General features: G+C 41.8%; 1 protein-coding gene across 1 annotated transcript in view; it reads left to right on the plus strand.

The window, feature by feature from the left end:
- Positions 1 to 15,661, plus strand: part of FREM3 (FRAS1 related extracellular matrix 3) — a 108,233-nt gene that overhangs the window by 78,345 nt on the left and 14,227 nt on the right.

Genomic DNA, 15,661 nt, shown 5'->3' on the forward strand with positions numbered 1-15,661 from the left:
TTCAGTTCATCACTTGACTCTATGAGTGGAAACAATCCACTTCAAATTTTTATTTTTTTAAAACAAACACATGTATTTCAACTATACATTGCATTCTTAATGAGAAGCCTTGGAAAACATTGAAAAACCCCAAGGAAGGGCTTCCCTGGTGGCTCAGAGGTTAAAACCCCAAGGAAAATAGTACATATCAAGAAATGACCAGTATTCATACTCATATGGAGAAGGCAATGGCACTCCACTCCGGTACTGTTGCCTGGAAAATCCCATGGATGGAGGAGCCTGGTAGGCTGCAGTCTATGGGGTCACTAGGAGTCGGACACTGAGCGACTTAGCAGCAGTAGCAGCAGCAGCATACTCATATTACAGCAACTGTCCTGATGATGCCTACGTGTGTGTGTTTACATCCCAAACTGCAGGACAGAGAATGGTAATGTAACAGATGTGCACACACACACATCCAGCTCATAAAATTTCAATGGGAATATTATTTTAAGAATTAAGAGCAGTATGAGTAGCTTATTTTTCTCAGCCCTGTGTCTTACCCATGGTGTCTGCTCGATAAGTGTTGAATCAAATGTTTGTTGAATAAAGCAGAAAAGATTTCTTTACACTCATGAATAGATGACCTGATTGTTAAAAGCATTTAAAAAAATAAACATTAAAAGTAAAACACAGAAATCTGTGATCTTTATTTAGAAAACCTAAAATGTGACCTCCAAAAAAGAAACCAAATTGCTGATATTCCTTCCCATTTCAGGGCTAGATAACCCTTTTAACATTTCAAAAGGAACCTCCTAAACTTAATTTCACTACCTCTCCAGCTCCAATTAATGATAGATATTTCCTATTCTTACTATATTCCATAGAGCTGGAATATATAGAGGTCAAGATTATGTACATTTCCACCTGGGTTGAAATATCACCAATATCACCAATCAAACTTAAGTCTTGCTAAAAATTTATCCCTCTTTTCTAGAATCAACAGTTTATTTTCCAGAGGCAGAATACAAAATAGAGGAGGATGCTGGGGAGTTTTTGATTCCTGTAAGACAGTCTGGAGACATAAGCAAGGAACTCACGGTCATTTGCTCTACACATCAAGGCATGAGACTTTGCTGGTACTGATATCCAGGAATAGGGTCCTTAGTACAGGACTGTGGTGATGCTGGGAGTGGCTGGGTGGTGAGTCAAATGCTGGGGAGGACAGGGAAGCCTGGACCATTCACGGTGACTCCCATGCAACCGCGTGAAGGTATCCTAACTCCTCTGCCCTGGTCTCCTAGATCAGGGATAAAATCATATTCAAAATCAGAATTACATTACATTACCATATGTAAAATAGATAGCCAGTGGAAGTGTGATGTAGCATGCCGGGCACCCAAAGCAGCTGCCCTGTGACAACCTGGAGAGACTGGGTGAGGAGGGAGGTGGGGGGGTGGGAGGGGGGGTCCAGGATGTGGGGGACACATGTGTGCCTGTGGCCAATCCATACTGATGTATGGCAAAAACCATCACAATATTGCAAAGCAAAATAATTAGAAAAATAAACCCCTCTGTTGTGAGATTTCCATGGTGGTCTAGTTGTTAAGACTCTGAGCTTCTAATGCCAGGGATACAGGTTCGATTCCTGGTCAGGGAACTATTAATAAGATCCCACGTGCTGTAGAGCGACTAAGCCCATGGGCCACAAGTATAGAAGCCCGCTTATCAGAGCAAAGACCCAGTGCAGCCACTAATAACAAAAGCAATAAAAAACTTCTGTTGTGACTACCCACAAAATTTTGTGAGGGTCAAATGAGACATTTGATGTAAACTAGTTTATATATGCATCAAATGTCTCATTTGACCTATATAGAGACTCTATATATAGTCTATATATGTCTGTATATATATATTGGTCTCTATATATAGAGACCAATGTCTCTATATACTCAGTCTCTTTCTTCTCCTCCCTCCAGCCCCGCCAACAACTAAAACTGCCCCCCAATTATATGCCACAATGCCCTATTCTTTCTGACCTCACCACTGCTATACAGTCAGAATTTAGCTAATCTGTGTCCACTCCCTAAAGGTCATGTTTTCTATCTCATTAGAATTATGTGATGGGCAAAAATGACAGAACCACATGCAAATTCCATAAAAGTTAGCTACACTTTTCTGTACTCATTTCACTGCTGACACCAGATGTGTGCAGGTTTTTCCCACACCAAGTAATTCTCCAGTTTATGCAGACTCCAAGTGGGTATCCTAAAATTCTATTTAATTCTGATACTATCTGCCCAGAGACAACAGAGAACCCACAGTTTAAGGACTCGGTGCCACAAGACTGCTCCTACTTCAGATGCCAAAAGCAAGTCCAAGTTGTAACCTGTGCTTCTAATTGATGGCGTATAAATTGGAGTTTCCCACCACCTCTTCTTTGGGTCCAGTGATTTTCTAGAACAGCTAACATAACCCGGGAAAACAGATCACTTATTAGATTACAGGTTTATCAGAAAGGATGGGCTTCCCTGGTGGCTCAGACGGTAAAGAATCTGCCTACAGTGCAGGAGACCTGGGTTTGGTTCCTGGGTCAGGAAGATCCCCTGGAGAAGGGAATGGCTACCCACTTCCAGCATTCTTGCCTGGAGAATCCCATGGACAGAGGAGCCTCAGTATTGGCAGAAGGAAGAGACACATAAGCTAAGGAGTGTGGAAGGGACACAGAACTTTCATGCCCTCTGAGTAAGTCACCCTCCCGGCAACCTAGATGCTCTCTGAACTCCTTGACTAGGACTATTTTATGGAGGCTTCATTACTTAGGCATGATTGGTAATTAACTCAACCTCCAGCCCTTCCTCTCCCTGGAGGTCAGGGAGTGGGACTGAAAGTTACAATGATCGCCTGGTTGGTTTCCCTGGCAACCAGTCCCCATCCAGTGGCTCCCTGAGAGCGCCAGCTACCAGTCATTTCATTGCTTTCAGTCACTAAGTCGTGACTCTTTTGCCACTCCATGGACTGTAGCCTGCTAGGCTCCTCTGTCCACGGGATTTCCTAGGCCAGAATACGCTGGAGTGGGTTGCTATTTCCTTCTCCAGGGGATCTTCCTGACCCAGGGATTGAACCAATGTCTCCTGCATTGGCAGGCAGACTCTTCACTCCTGAGCCACAAGGTAAGCCTATTAGCATACAGAAGGTACCTGGCTTCAAAGACTTAGGAGCTGCGTGTCAGGAAATGGGGACAAAAACCAAAACTTTATTACATCACAAGCTAATTTATTCAGAGTTCACTACACCAAGGGGGTCAAACACCATCACTGCATTTGGCAGAGACTCGAAGGGAGGCATCACTTCATGCAAATAGACCGGGAAAAGTGGAAACAGTGACAGATTTCATTTTCTTGAATTTCAAAATCAATGCGGACGGTGACCGCAGCCATCAAATTAAAAGACACTTGCTCCTTGCAAGAAAAGCTATGACAAGCCTAGACAATGTATTAAAAAGCAGAGACATCTCTTTGCCAACAACATCCATATAGTGAAAGCTACAGTTTTTCCAGTAGTCATATACGGATGTGAGTTGGACCATAAAGAAGACTGAGTGCTGAAGAACTGATGCTTTCGAACTGTCGTGCTAGAGATGACTCTTGATAATCTCCTGGACACCAAGGAGATCAAACCAGAGAATCCTAAAGGTAATCAACTCTGAATATTTGTTGGAAGGACTGATGCTGAAGCTGAAGCTCAAATACTTTGACCACCTGTTGCAAAGAACTGACTCATTGGAAAAGACCCTAATGCTGGGAAAGACTGAGGGCAGGAGGAGAAGCGGGTGACAGAGGATGAGATGGTGGGATGGAATCACCGACTCAATGGACATGGGTTTGAGCAAGTTCCAGGAGATGGTGAAGGACAGAGGAGCCTTAGTGGCTGAACAACAATAATGGCAAAGGTAGGCAGAGGAGTGGGAAGCTTTATAGTGAAGAAAGGGTGTGCCCTTATTAGACGCTGTCAGCTTGGATAAACTGGAGGCAGCCTGTGGATGGACAGGGGAGCATAGTTGGCTTTCTCTGGTTGCTCCCAAATTGGAAGCCAGGCATGAATCAGAAAAGCTGGGGGTTATTGATTAAGTTCTGACAATTTGGGGTAGATGATTAATAGTGGTTGTAGTTTGACTTCCTCTGCTAGTTGCTGGAGGTTGTGTGTCAGAGTTCTATTTTTATACATGATCTGACCTTCCATATGTCCAGTCTGTCAGAATCTATGCTTACACTCGCTAAACATTCAACAACACACAGCACAGCCACAACAATAAACAATTATCTGTCTAAAATACAGAGACTTCCCTGTAGGTCATACAGTAAAGAATCTGCCTGCAGTGCAGGGGACCCAGGTTCGATCCCTGGGTTGGGAAGATCCCCTGGAGAAGGGAAAGGCTACCCACTCCAGTATTCTGGCCTGGAGAATCCCATGCACAGAAGAGCCTAATAGGCTGCAGTCCGTGGGGTCACAAAAAGTCAGACACAACTGAGAAACTAACACTGCTGCTGCTGCTGCTGCTGCTAAGTCACTTCAGTCGTGATCAACTCTATGCCACCCCATAGACAGCAGCCCACCAGGCTCCCCCGTCCCTGGGATTCTCCAGGCAAGAACACTGGAGTGGGTTGCCATTTCCTTCTTCAATGCATGAAAGTGAAAAGTGAAAGTGAAGTCTTTCAGTCGTGTCCGACTCTTAGCGACCCCATGGACTGCAGCCCACTAGGTTCCTCCATCCATGGGATTTTCCAGGCAAGAGTACTGGAGTGGGGTGCAATTGCTACTACTGTCTAAAATATCAGTGGTGCCAAAGTTGAGAAGAGAAATAGGAATGAATTCTCCTCTGCCCCCAGGGCACAGGGGATTTGGCAGTAAGTCAGAAATTCATTTTGAAATACCAGCTGTTACTGAAAGAGTGAGGTGGGCTCTGGCTGCTTGCCACTCAAAAGCCGCAAGACAAGTCAGGTTGGTGGAAAAGAAAGTTTGCTTTATTTCAGATGCTGGCAACTGGAATGAGTGGATGGCAGACATCTGTCCAAAGGCCTACTCTCCCCCAACTGGCATCCAGAGTGACAAGAGCTTTTATAGATGGAGGGGGCTACCTGCAGAAATAGCCAGTCAGCTCTGACAGTCATCTTCAAATTGGTTGTTGGTGGTCTGACCAGCATCATCTTGATTGTTTAAGGTACAGTTAATCTTCAGTTCCAGGATCTGTTTGTTCCCATTTCTTTGAGGCCAATTCTCAGAACTGTGGCAGCTTATGTCGTGGGTACAGTCTGGTCATCATGTAGTTAGCTTCTTCACCCTGGTGTTCTAATATGTAAGACCACTGATGCCTCAAACTATTATCTATAGCCCTTGAGAAAGAACCAAAGGTCCCTGACTATGCTTCATGACTACATCATTATTATTCTGTCTCCTTTGACTGTTTTCCTTTGTTTCTGCATTTCTCACTTCTCTGATTACATTTATTTTTTTTGACTGAAGTTTTCCACAGATAAAAGGCAGGTACAGGATATGGTGGGGAGGTAAGGACCATAGGGTCCTGCACTGTTTCATGACTATTACATTATTACATAGGACATAACCAAATAAAGGACAAGGCCTTGTAGCACATCTTCAAGATCTTCATGTTTGTCTTTGGCTATGTTTAGAGTTGGGTAGTCCTGTAGTCTCCTCCCCTCGCAAAGGCACCAGATATGCCAACTACCTGTAACTTCAGCAACTCGAGTTTCATTGCTGTTGTTCAGTTGCTAAGCTGTGTCCAATTCTCTGCAACCCCATGGACTGCAGTATGCCAGGCTTTCCTGTCCTTCACTATCTCCCAGAGTTTGCTCAAATTCATGTCCATTGAGTCAGTGATGCCATCCAACCATCTCATCCTCTGCCACTTTTCCCCTTTCCCTCAATCTTTCCCCGCATCCAGTCTTTTCCAATGAGTTGGCGCTTCACATCAGGTGGCTAACATATTGGAGCTTTAGCATCAGTCCTTTCAATGAATATTCAGGCTTGCTTTATTTTAGGATTGACTGGTTTGATGTCCTTGCTATCCAAGGGACTCTCAAGAGTCTTCTCCAGCACCACAGTTCAAAAGCATCAATTCTTTGGTGCTCAGCTTTCTTTATGGTTCAACTCTCACATCCATACATGACTACTGGGAAACCCATAGCTTGACTATATGGATCTTTATTGGCAAAGTAATGTCTCTACTTTTTAATATGCTGTTTAGGTTTGTCATAGCTTTCCTTGCAAAAAGCAAGTGTCTTTTAATTTTATGGCTTCAATCACAATCCACAGTGATTTCGGAGCCCAAAAACTGAAATCTGTCACTGTTACCATTGTTTCCCCATCTATTGCCCCCATGAATTGATGGGATTGGATGCCATGATCTTAGTTTTTTGAAGTTGAGTTTTTAGCCAGCTTTTTCATTCTTCTCTTTCACCCTCATCAAGAGACTCTTTAGTTCTTCTTCACTATCATTAAAGTATTATCATCTGCATATCTGAGATTGTTGATAAATCTCCCAGCAATCTTGATTCCAGCTTGTGAATCATGCAGCCTGGCATTTCACAGGATGTACTCTGCACAGAAGTTAAATAAGCAGGGTGACAATATACAGCCTTGTCATACTACTTTCCCAATTTGGAACCAGTCAGTTGTTCCATGTCCTGTTCTAACTGTTCTTTCTTGCTCTCTATACAGCTTTCTCAGGAGACAGGTAAGGTGGTCTGGTATTCCCATCTCTTTAAGAATTTTCCACAGTTTGTTGTGATCCACACAGTCAAAGCTTTAGTGTAATCAATGAAGCAGAAGTAGGTGTTTTTCTGCAACTCCCTTGCTTTCCCCATGATCCAACGAATGCTGGCAATTTCATCTCTGGTTCCTCTGCCTCTTTGAAACCCAGCTTGTACATCTGGAAGTTCTCGGTTATGCACTGTTAAAGCCTATCCTGAAGAATTTTGAGCTTAACCTTGCTAGCATGTGGAATGAGTGCAATTGCGCAGTAGTTTGAACATTTCTTGGCATGTTCCTTGGCATTTCTTTGAGATTGGAATGAAAACTGACCTTTTCTAGTCCTGTAGCTACTGCTGAATTTTCCAAATTTGCTGGTGTATTAAATACAGCACTTTAACAGCATCATCTTTTAGGATTTTAAATAGCTCAGCTGGAATTCCATTACTTCCACTAGCTTTGTTTGTAGTAATGCTTCCTGAGGCCCACTTGACTTCACACTCCAGGATGACTCAACTTTTCCCCTGGTATTACCCTGTGTGGGAAAAGCAGCAAGAAGAAAAACAAGGTGAGGTAGTCCTTGAGGACTTCTTGGCTAGTTGATCCCCAGAAGGATGTGCCAGCCCTCTTTCCCAGGTCCACACAGAGCTTTAGTTGGAGTCTTTGCAGAGGAACAAGGGCCTGGGTCTTTGGGGCAGTGGCCGCAGGTGGGCGGAGCCGCTGACAGAGGAAGTGCCCTCATCCTCTGCTCAGGATTCCCGCCGGGCTACTTCCGGTACCGGTGGCATATTTTCTGTCCACAAGCAGTGTCTGGAGGACAATGATTCTATGCATGGGAGAAATAAAGTGATAAACAATCCAATTTGGAAGATTGTATATAATTGCTAAAATGGGAGAGGCCACCCCTCTGCCTCTGGAAAGAGCTACCCTGTAGGATGACAAGCAGAGGAAACAGAGAGCTCAGAGGGTCTGACAGTGTGATATGGAGATGTCTCCACCTCAAGTGGGAAAAGTTACACCCAAACTCAACTCACCTCCCTGCAAGGGGATTAGGTTCAAAAGAGCTGGTGTTCCCAGAAAACTCCCTGCATAGCTGACACATGCAGCTCAGACTGCTTGGCACCTGAGCTTTACCCTTTGATTCCTCACACTAAGGACTGTTCTCATGCTTGCAGTAAAAAGTTTAAAGAGAGACAGTATAACAGAGTCAGGGGCCTTACCTAGAGTATGAAACCAGGACGTGCACAGTTGCATCCTGATTCTTCTGCACCTCTGTGAGATTATAAGACAGCAAGAAGCTGCACAGTTTGCATGCACATTCAAGTAGCATTGTGGTATTTGTCGTCACCTACTCTCCATAGATACTTAAATATCTCAGTACATAAAAGTTTAATTTGGTTATTTAAACCTTTCTGAAAGTCTTGCTAAAATAAATGCTTACCAATTACTTATTTTCATGAATAAAATAAGCATGAGCTGATGTGTAAACAGTTGAATGGAAAGCAGACTCATTCTTTGTACATTAATCATAATTTACAGATGCTAAACATGTATTCTACTTATAAGTAGGTGAAAGAAGTAACTAGTTTTATGCTGTGGTTTCATGGGGACCTCAAGGTCCCAGAATATCATCAGTGTCCTCAGACAATGATGCAGAGGTATTATATTTAAAAAAAAAAGAAAAAACAGTTGGGAGAGGAAAAGAGCTAGAGGAATAAATTCTCCCTCATTGGCTATGTTGGAAAAGGACATGGAAATTAGACACTTCTTAGCCTTGTCTTATTCTCAAGATAAATGTCATCTGTCTTTTTCTTCTCATTAGTCACTTTCTTATTAGGAAATTGCTCTGATTGGAAAGACAGCCAATGAAGAGCAAACCACAGGATGTAAAACCAAGAGACCAGAAACAGCATTGAATCATCCTGTGGTTTTGGTCAACCCCAAGTCAAACATGCTGAGGCTTTTCAATAATCAACTTTATCCAGTTGAAAGGGATGGTGTGGTCAGCCACAGTCATGTGTCACCCCACTTCTCTGATTTGCTGTTTCTCTGGGTAAAGTTAAGGAGGAGGTGAAAAGCAGTTTCCAAGCACATTCAGCAAAAGACTCTCTTTATTCTTTCCTTAAAAAAAAAAAAATCTGTTTATTTATTTATTTGGTCATAGTTGTGTATGTTAAGTCATAGAAGTTATACCTTGCATCTCAGAGGAGTTCTTTGGATGATTTTAAAGCTCCTTGACTCTAGGTCTACTGAAGGTAAATGCTCTTGCATATCAAAACATGTCTTTATTTCAACCTCAGTCTTGAAATTCTAGATTGACAGTTACTATCTCAAAGCACTTTGAAGTTATTATTCCATTGTCTTCCAGCTTCCATTGTCTTGTCAAGAAGTCTGCTCTTAGTCTAAAAGTCATCTTTGTAATGAACTATCTTTTCTATGCATTTAAGATATTTCTCACATGATTTGATCTGAATCTGTGAAAAGACCTGGGGACTTTCCTTGAAGAAGTTTTTCTCCAAGGAGGATTTGCAATGCTTCTTCTGGCATCTGAGAACAATGCTGACCCAGAAACACTCCTGCTCCCCTGCATCCCGAACCAGATCCCAGAGTTTCAGGCTCAGCTCCCTGATGGGCCACAGCCCAGTCTCCCTTCAGTGCCGACTCTGAATTCCAGCTAGAGTGGGATTTGCTTCTCTAGCTATTGAGGGGTTAGGGCTCGGTGGTTTTAGGGTATTGTTTTTGTTTTGTTTTGCCCCTTGATGATTTCTCTTACTTCCTATGAGCACAGAAAAGATGGAATAATTAGTTCTTCTAAATATTTTGTAGTGAGAGAGCATCTAAGAATACCTAGCAAGCCAAATTGCTGCGAACAGAAGTCTCAAAGACTCCTCTAGACAGACAGTTCCATGCTGCTCCAACCCTGTCCCTCATCTCCCCCGAGTCATGGACTTTTCTAGGCATGAAACGAACTGTGCCAGTGGGGTTCCAACACTGTCTGATTTAATCAGGAATTAGATGCTGTGCTTTTAAAGAAAGGTGATTTCTTGTCTCACTGCCCTATTAAAGATACATATTAAAGGAAATTTGTATGCTTAAAGAATGTATCATGTATAATCAAGAAGGTATAATCAAGTAATATAATAAGACAAAGTGGGGAAGTTAAAAAATGCTCTAATCAGAAGATGAAGCTTTGACTCCTGGACAAGACACTGGGATGTTCTCTGCCTCAGTTTCTTCATTGATAAAATACCCGGCATGCTTAGTCGCTCAGTCATGTCCAACTCTTTAGGACCCTTCAGACTGTTAGCCCACCAGGCTTCCCTGTCCATGGGATTCTCCAGGCAAGAATACTGGAGTGGGTTGCCATTTCCTCCTCCAGGGGATCTTCCTGACCCAGGGACCGAACCCGTGTCTCCTGCATGTCCTGTATTGGCAAGTGGATTCTTTGCTACCAGCACCACCTGGGAAGCTTCCCTTAAGACTGAGAGCCAGCTGCTAAAGTGTCTTTATGAAAGCAACCTGGAAATGACACGTCAGTGCTCCTTGGAGACTCTATTAAATAAGGGGTTTGTCCAGATCATAGCGAGAGACCTCAGTGTGTATCTCAAGTTACATCTGATGTTTTGGAAACAAAACTTTCTCCTCTAACTCTTGGGGATTCTTAACTTGCTATCAATAAAATAGAGCCTTCTTTTATAACTAAAATAAATACCAGTATTCCATGTTCTTGACTGTTCCATATAACTGATCAAATGGTTTCCCAAAGTAAAATTTCCAGAATCCTAGGGAGAAGGGACCATTTAGGCAAACTGAATATTTTGATTACATGAGACGTAATTAAACTATCTTTTTTCCCCCACCAACTCTCATTTTTAAAAGCTTGTATGGATTGTTTTGCTGTTTTAGCAGAATTCCACGAGTCAAATGATTTTCAATAAGAGTTATAGTTCAGTCTTATTATTTAACCCAGAAATCTACCTACTTAAATGCATTTGTACTTCAATCAGCAGAGCTGTCAGATGAAAGAAAATTAAATAGGAAGGGGAAAAATATCAGTCACTTTTGTTTCATGAATTGTGATAAATCAATATTCAACTATTCATTAGGTGAAATATATTGGGAAATATATTTAATAAAGATTTATAAAGATAATATTGGGTACTTACTCTGCAAGTCTAGTGTGTATCTGCTTCTAATATTTATTCAGAATGGCTGAATGTGTAGTTTCTGACAGGGATTTTTGTTTGTTTGTTTTTACACTGCCTTTCTTACCTTCTTATTCTGCATTCTAGATGACTAGGGGAAAATAAAAAAGTATATTCTCCAATGTATATTAAATTTCAGGCTCTTAAAAAACATATCAACTAATGCTTGTTACTTAATCAGATTGTTATAAGAATTTATGACTTTTTTCCTTTTGGTGTGTATACCTTGGAACATAAAAAGTCTCCTTTACAGAGTTTCTCATCACTTCCTATGGGCTTTCTAGATTGCCAGCTACTTATTTTCTTATTTACTTGGGGACTGCCTGTCTCTAGTACTTGATAGCTCTTGCCTCTGACATCCTAAGAACCAACTTCTCCTTCTTTACTTGAGTTTCAAGAGCTCTTTCATGAGTAGATTTCCCAGGACTGAGCAGGGTGGAAATGTCATAGAGGAATAAAATTTCAAAGCACAGGCTGGCCCTGGAAGTTGGCTGATTTCCTCACCAAGTGATAATCCCCCTTGTAAGCCGTCCATTTCTAACAGTTTCTCTCTCTGCCCTAGCCAGTATGTTTTGCGCTCATTGATTTTTCCAGCTCTAACTTTTTCTAGGTTCCTGGAATGACAAACCAGTTAATTTGTTGTTTCCTATTAATTCTAAAACTTGTTGCACTGAAAAATCATCTTGAGACACTTTGTGAGTCAGTGCCCTTCTGAGCAAGTCCTCTGAAGTCAATTTGAAAACAATTTTTATTTTTTAACAAGCTATATTTATATGTGTAGTGCACACTCATAGATGTCAACTTGTACGTGTGTTGATTCATATTAGCAAGAAGAAGGTGGATGTTGGTGTCAGCATGCATATATGCATTTACCTTAGCTATAAGCAAGACAGACCCTTGAAGGACCTAGAATGTCCCATCTAGAGGCTCACTGTCATATCCCCATCGCTTCTTGTTAAGAAGTGTGATGGGAAATAACTGTGCTTTACAAAAATTGCTTATTTGATATATTGAGTTATTTTTTTCCTTAAATGGGTGTTTCCAGTTTTGATATTGGATTGTAGGAGTTCACTGTGTATTCTGGAGTCAGAGTCTCCCCCACTCACCCCCCTCCCCACACACAGTATGTGAGATCTTAATTTCCCAGCCAAAATTCAAAACTGTGCCTGCTGCAGTAGAAGCATGGAGTCTTAACCACTGGACCACCAAGGAAGACCCTATGGAGTTATTTTAAACAGTCTTTGTCTCCTAAAACTGTTCTGTCTAAATCATTTCAATTACTGTGATTACTCTTTACTCTTTTAGCTCCATACTTGTGTGTACTATGTTTTTAACACCAAAAAAAAAGGGGGGGCATTAAATTGCACTGTTGGTGGGATTGTGACATGGTATCTAATTGCTATGGAAAACACTACAAAGGGGCCTCAAAAAATTAAAAATAGACCTACCGTATGGCTTCCCTGATAGCTCAGTAGGTAAAGAATCTGCCTTCAATGCAGAAGACCCCAGTTTGATTCCTGGGTCAGGAAGATCTGCTGAAGAAGGGATAGGCTACCCACTCAAGTATTCCTGGGCTTCCCTTGTGGCTCAGCTGGTAAAGAAATCCACCTGCAATGCAGGAGACTGGGGTTTGATCCATGGGCTGGGAAGATCCCCTGGAGAAGGGAAAGGCTACCCACTCCAGTATTCTGGTCTGGAGAATCCATGGACTGTATAATCCATGGGGTCCCAAAAAGTTGGACACGATTGAGCAACTTTCACCTTCATGGTCCAACAATCCTACATCTAGGTGAGTGAAAATTGCCCAGTCATGTCCTACCTTTGCACCCCATGGACTATACTATACAGTCCATGGAGTTCTCCAGGCCAGAATACTGGAGTGAATATCTATTCCCTTCTCCAGGGGATCTTCCCAAACCAGGGATTGAACCCAGTCTCCCATGCTTCAGGTGGATTCTTTACCAGCTGAGCCACCAGGGAAACCCAATAAATATACCTATACAACCAGGTATATATCCAGAAAAATTAAAAGCAAGGTCTCAATATATTTGCACACCTGTTTTTGTAGCAACATTATTCATAATAACCAAGCGATGAAGCCACTCAAGTGTCTATGACTGGATGAATGGATAAACAAAATGTGATATATCCATGCAATGAAACATTGTTCAACCCTTAAGAAAAACATATATTTCTACTTTATTGACTATGCCAAAGCCTTTGACTATGTGGATCACAAGAAACTCTGGAAAATTCTGAAAGAGATGGGAATACCAGACCACCTGACCTGCCTTTTGAGAAATCTGTATGCAGGTCAGAAAGCAACAGTTAGAACTGGACATGGAACAACAGACTGGTTCCAAATAGGAAAAGGAGTATGTCAAGGCTGTATATTGTCACCCTGCTTATTTAACTTATATGCAGAGTACATCATGAGAAACGCTGGGCTGGAAGAAGCTCAAGCTGGAATCAAGATTGCCAGGAGAAATATCAATAACCTCAGATATGCAGATGACACCACCCTTATGGCAGAAAGTGAAGAGGAACTAAAAAGCCTCTTGAGGAAAGTGAAAGTGGAGAGTGAAAAAGTTGGCTTAAAGCTCAACATTCAGAAAACTAACATCATGGCATCTGGTCCCATCACTTCATGGGAAATGGATGGGGAAACAGTGGAAACAGTGTCAGACTTTATTTTTTTGGGCTCCAAAATCACTGCAGATGGTGACTGTAGCCATGAAATTAAAAGACGCTTACTCCTTGGAAGGAAAGTTATGATCAACCTCGATAGCATATTCAAAAGCAGAGACATTACTTTGCCAACAAAGGTCCATCTAGTCAAGGCTATGGTTTTTCCAGTGGTCATGTATGGATATGAGAGTTGGACTGTGAAGAAGGCTGAGTGCCGAAGAATTGATGCTTTTGAACTGTGGTTTTGGAGAAGACTCTTGAGAGTCCCTTGGACTGCAAGGAGATCCAACCAGTCCATTCTGAAGGAGATCAGCCCTGGGATTTCTTTGGAAGGAATGATGCTAAAGCTGAAGCTCCAGTACTCTGGCCACCTCATGCGAAGAGTTGACTCATTGGAAAAGACTCTGATGCTGGGAGGGATTGGGGGCAGGAGGAGAAGGGGACGACAGAGGATGAGATGGCTGGATGGCATCACTGACTCGATGGATGTGAGTCTGGGTGAACTCCAGGAGTTGGTGATGGACAGGGAGGCCTGGCGTGCTGCGATTCATATGTGTGGTGTTCTGCGGTTCATATGTGCAGTCCTGGGGTCGCAGAGAGTCGGACATGACTGAGCGACCGAACTGAAGTGAACTGAACTGAAGAAAGAAGGAAGATTCTTGCAACATAGATGAAACTTGAGGACATTATGCTAAGTGAAATAGCCAGTAACAAAAAGACAAGTACTATAAGATTCCACTTAACGGAAGTACCCAGAGTAGACAAATTCATAAAGACAAAAAGTAGAAAGGTGAATGCCAGAGATGGGGGCAGGAGGCAGTGGCAAGGTGTTTAATGGGTACATATTTTCAGTTTTTTTTTGTAAGATGAAAAAAGATATGAAGATTTTTTCAATAACATGAACAGATACACTTAAAAATAGTTAAGATGGTACATTTAGGTTATATTTATTTTATCACAAGGAAAATAATGCACTAGATCCCAGAAACCCCACTCCTAAGTATTTACTCAAGAGAAATAAAAATGACATACTGACTCAAAGAACTGAATTTGAATATCCCTGGCAGCATTATTCAGAATAACTTAAAAACTGGGAACAACCTAAATTATCAACTGGTAAATGGAAAAACAAATTGTGATGTAACCACACAATGGAGAACCCTATTCAAGAGTAAGAAGGAAAAAAATCCTGACACATTGATGAATCTTAAAAGCATTATGCTAAATGAAACAAATCAGACGCAAAAGACTACAAACTGCGTGATTTTATTTACATGGAATTCTCATAAAGCAAATAAGTCTATAGTGACAAGAGAATGGATGAGTGGTTTCCAGGGCTTGGAGACAAGGAAGAAGATGGATTACCTGGGGTACATGTGTTGGCAAATAAAAAATATTCTATACTATGCTTGTGGTAATGGGTGCATGATTATATGTATTTGTTAAAACTCATCAAATAGTGCATTTAAATTAGGGAACCTTGACATGTGTAAATTACTATAATTAAAATTTTAAATGCACTGTCTCTAAACTGAAATTCAGTCCATCTTGTATTCTTTATAAAATAACAAGTAATTCCGTGGCTATATTTTAGTATCACACAAAGAACTCTATCTAGGGCGTAAGAGTCAGATTACTGAGATGCGACTCATTGGAAAAGATCCTGATGCTGGGAAAAATTGAGAGCAAGAGAAGAGGGAGGCAACAGGGTATGAGATGGTTGGATGGCATCACTGACTCAATGAATAAGAGTTTGAGCAAACTCAGGGAGAGAGTGAAGGACAGGGAAGCCTGGCGTGCTACAGTTCATGGAGTCGCAAAGTCAGATACAACTTAAAGACTGATCGTGAATGACAGCTTACAGCTGCCATGGGACGGGCAGGGGCGGGAGCAAATCCATACATTGTCATGGTATAGATTCTCTGGTCATAATTTATCTGTACTTCAGTCTTCCAGTCTATAATATGAACAAATTAAGCTAAACCACCCTATGATCCTTCAGTTTATTTAGTCCCTAATCT

The sequence above is a fragment of the Bos taurus genome, chromosome 17, assembly GCF_002263795.3.
Source record: "Bos taurus isolate L1 Dominette 01449 registration number 42190680 breed Hereford chromosome 17, ARS-UCD2.0, whole genome shotgun sequence".
Lineage (NCBI taxonomy): Eukaryota > Metazoa > Chordata > Mammalia > Artiodactyla > Bovidae > Bos > Bos taurus.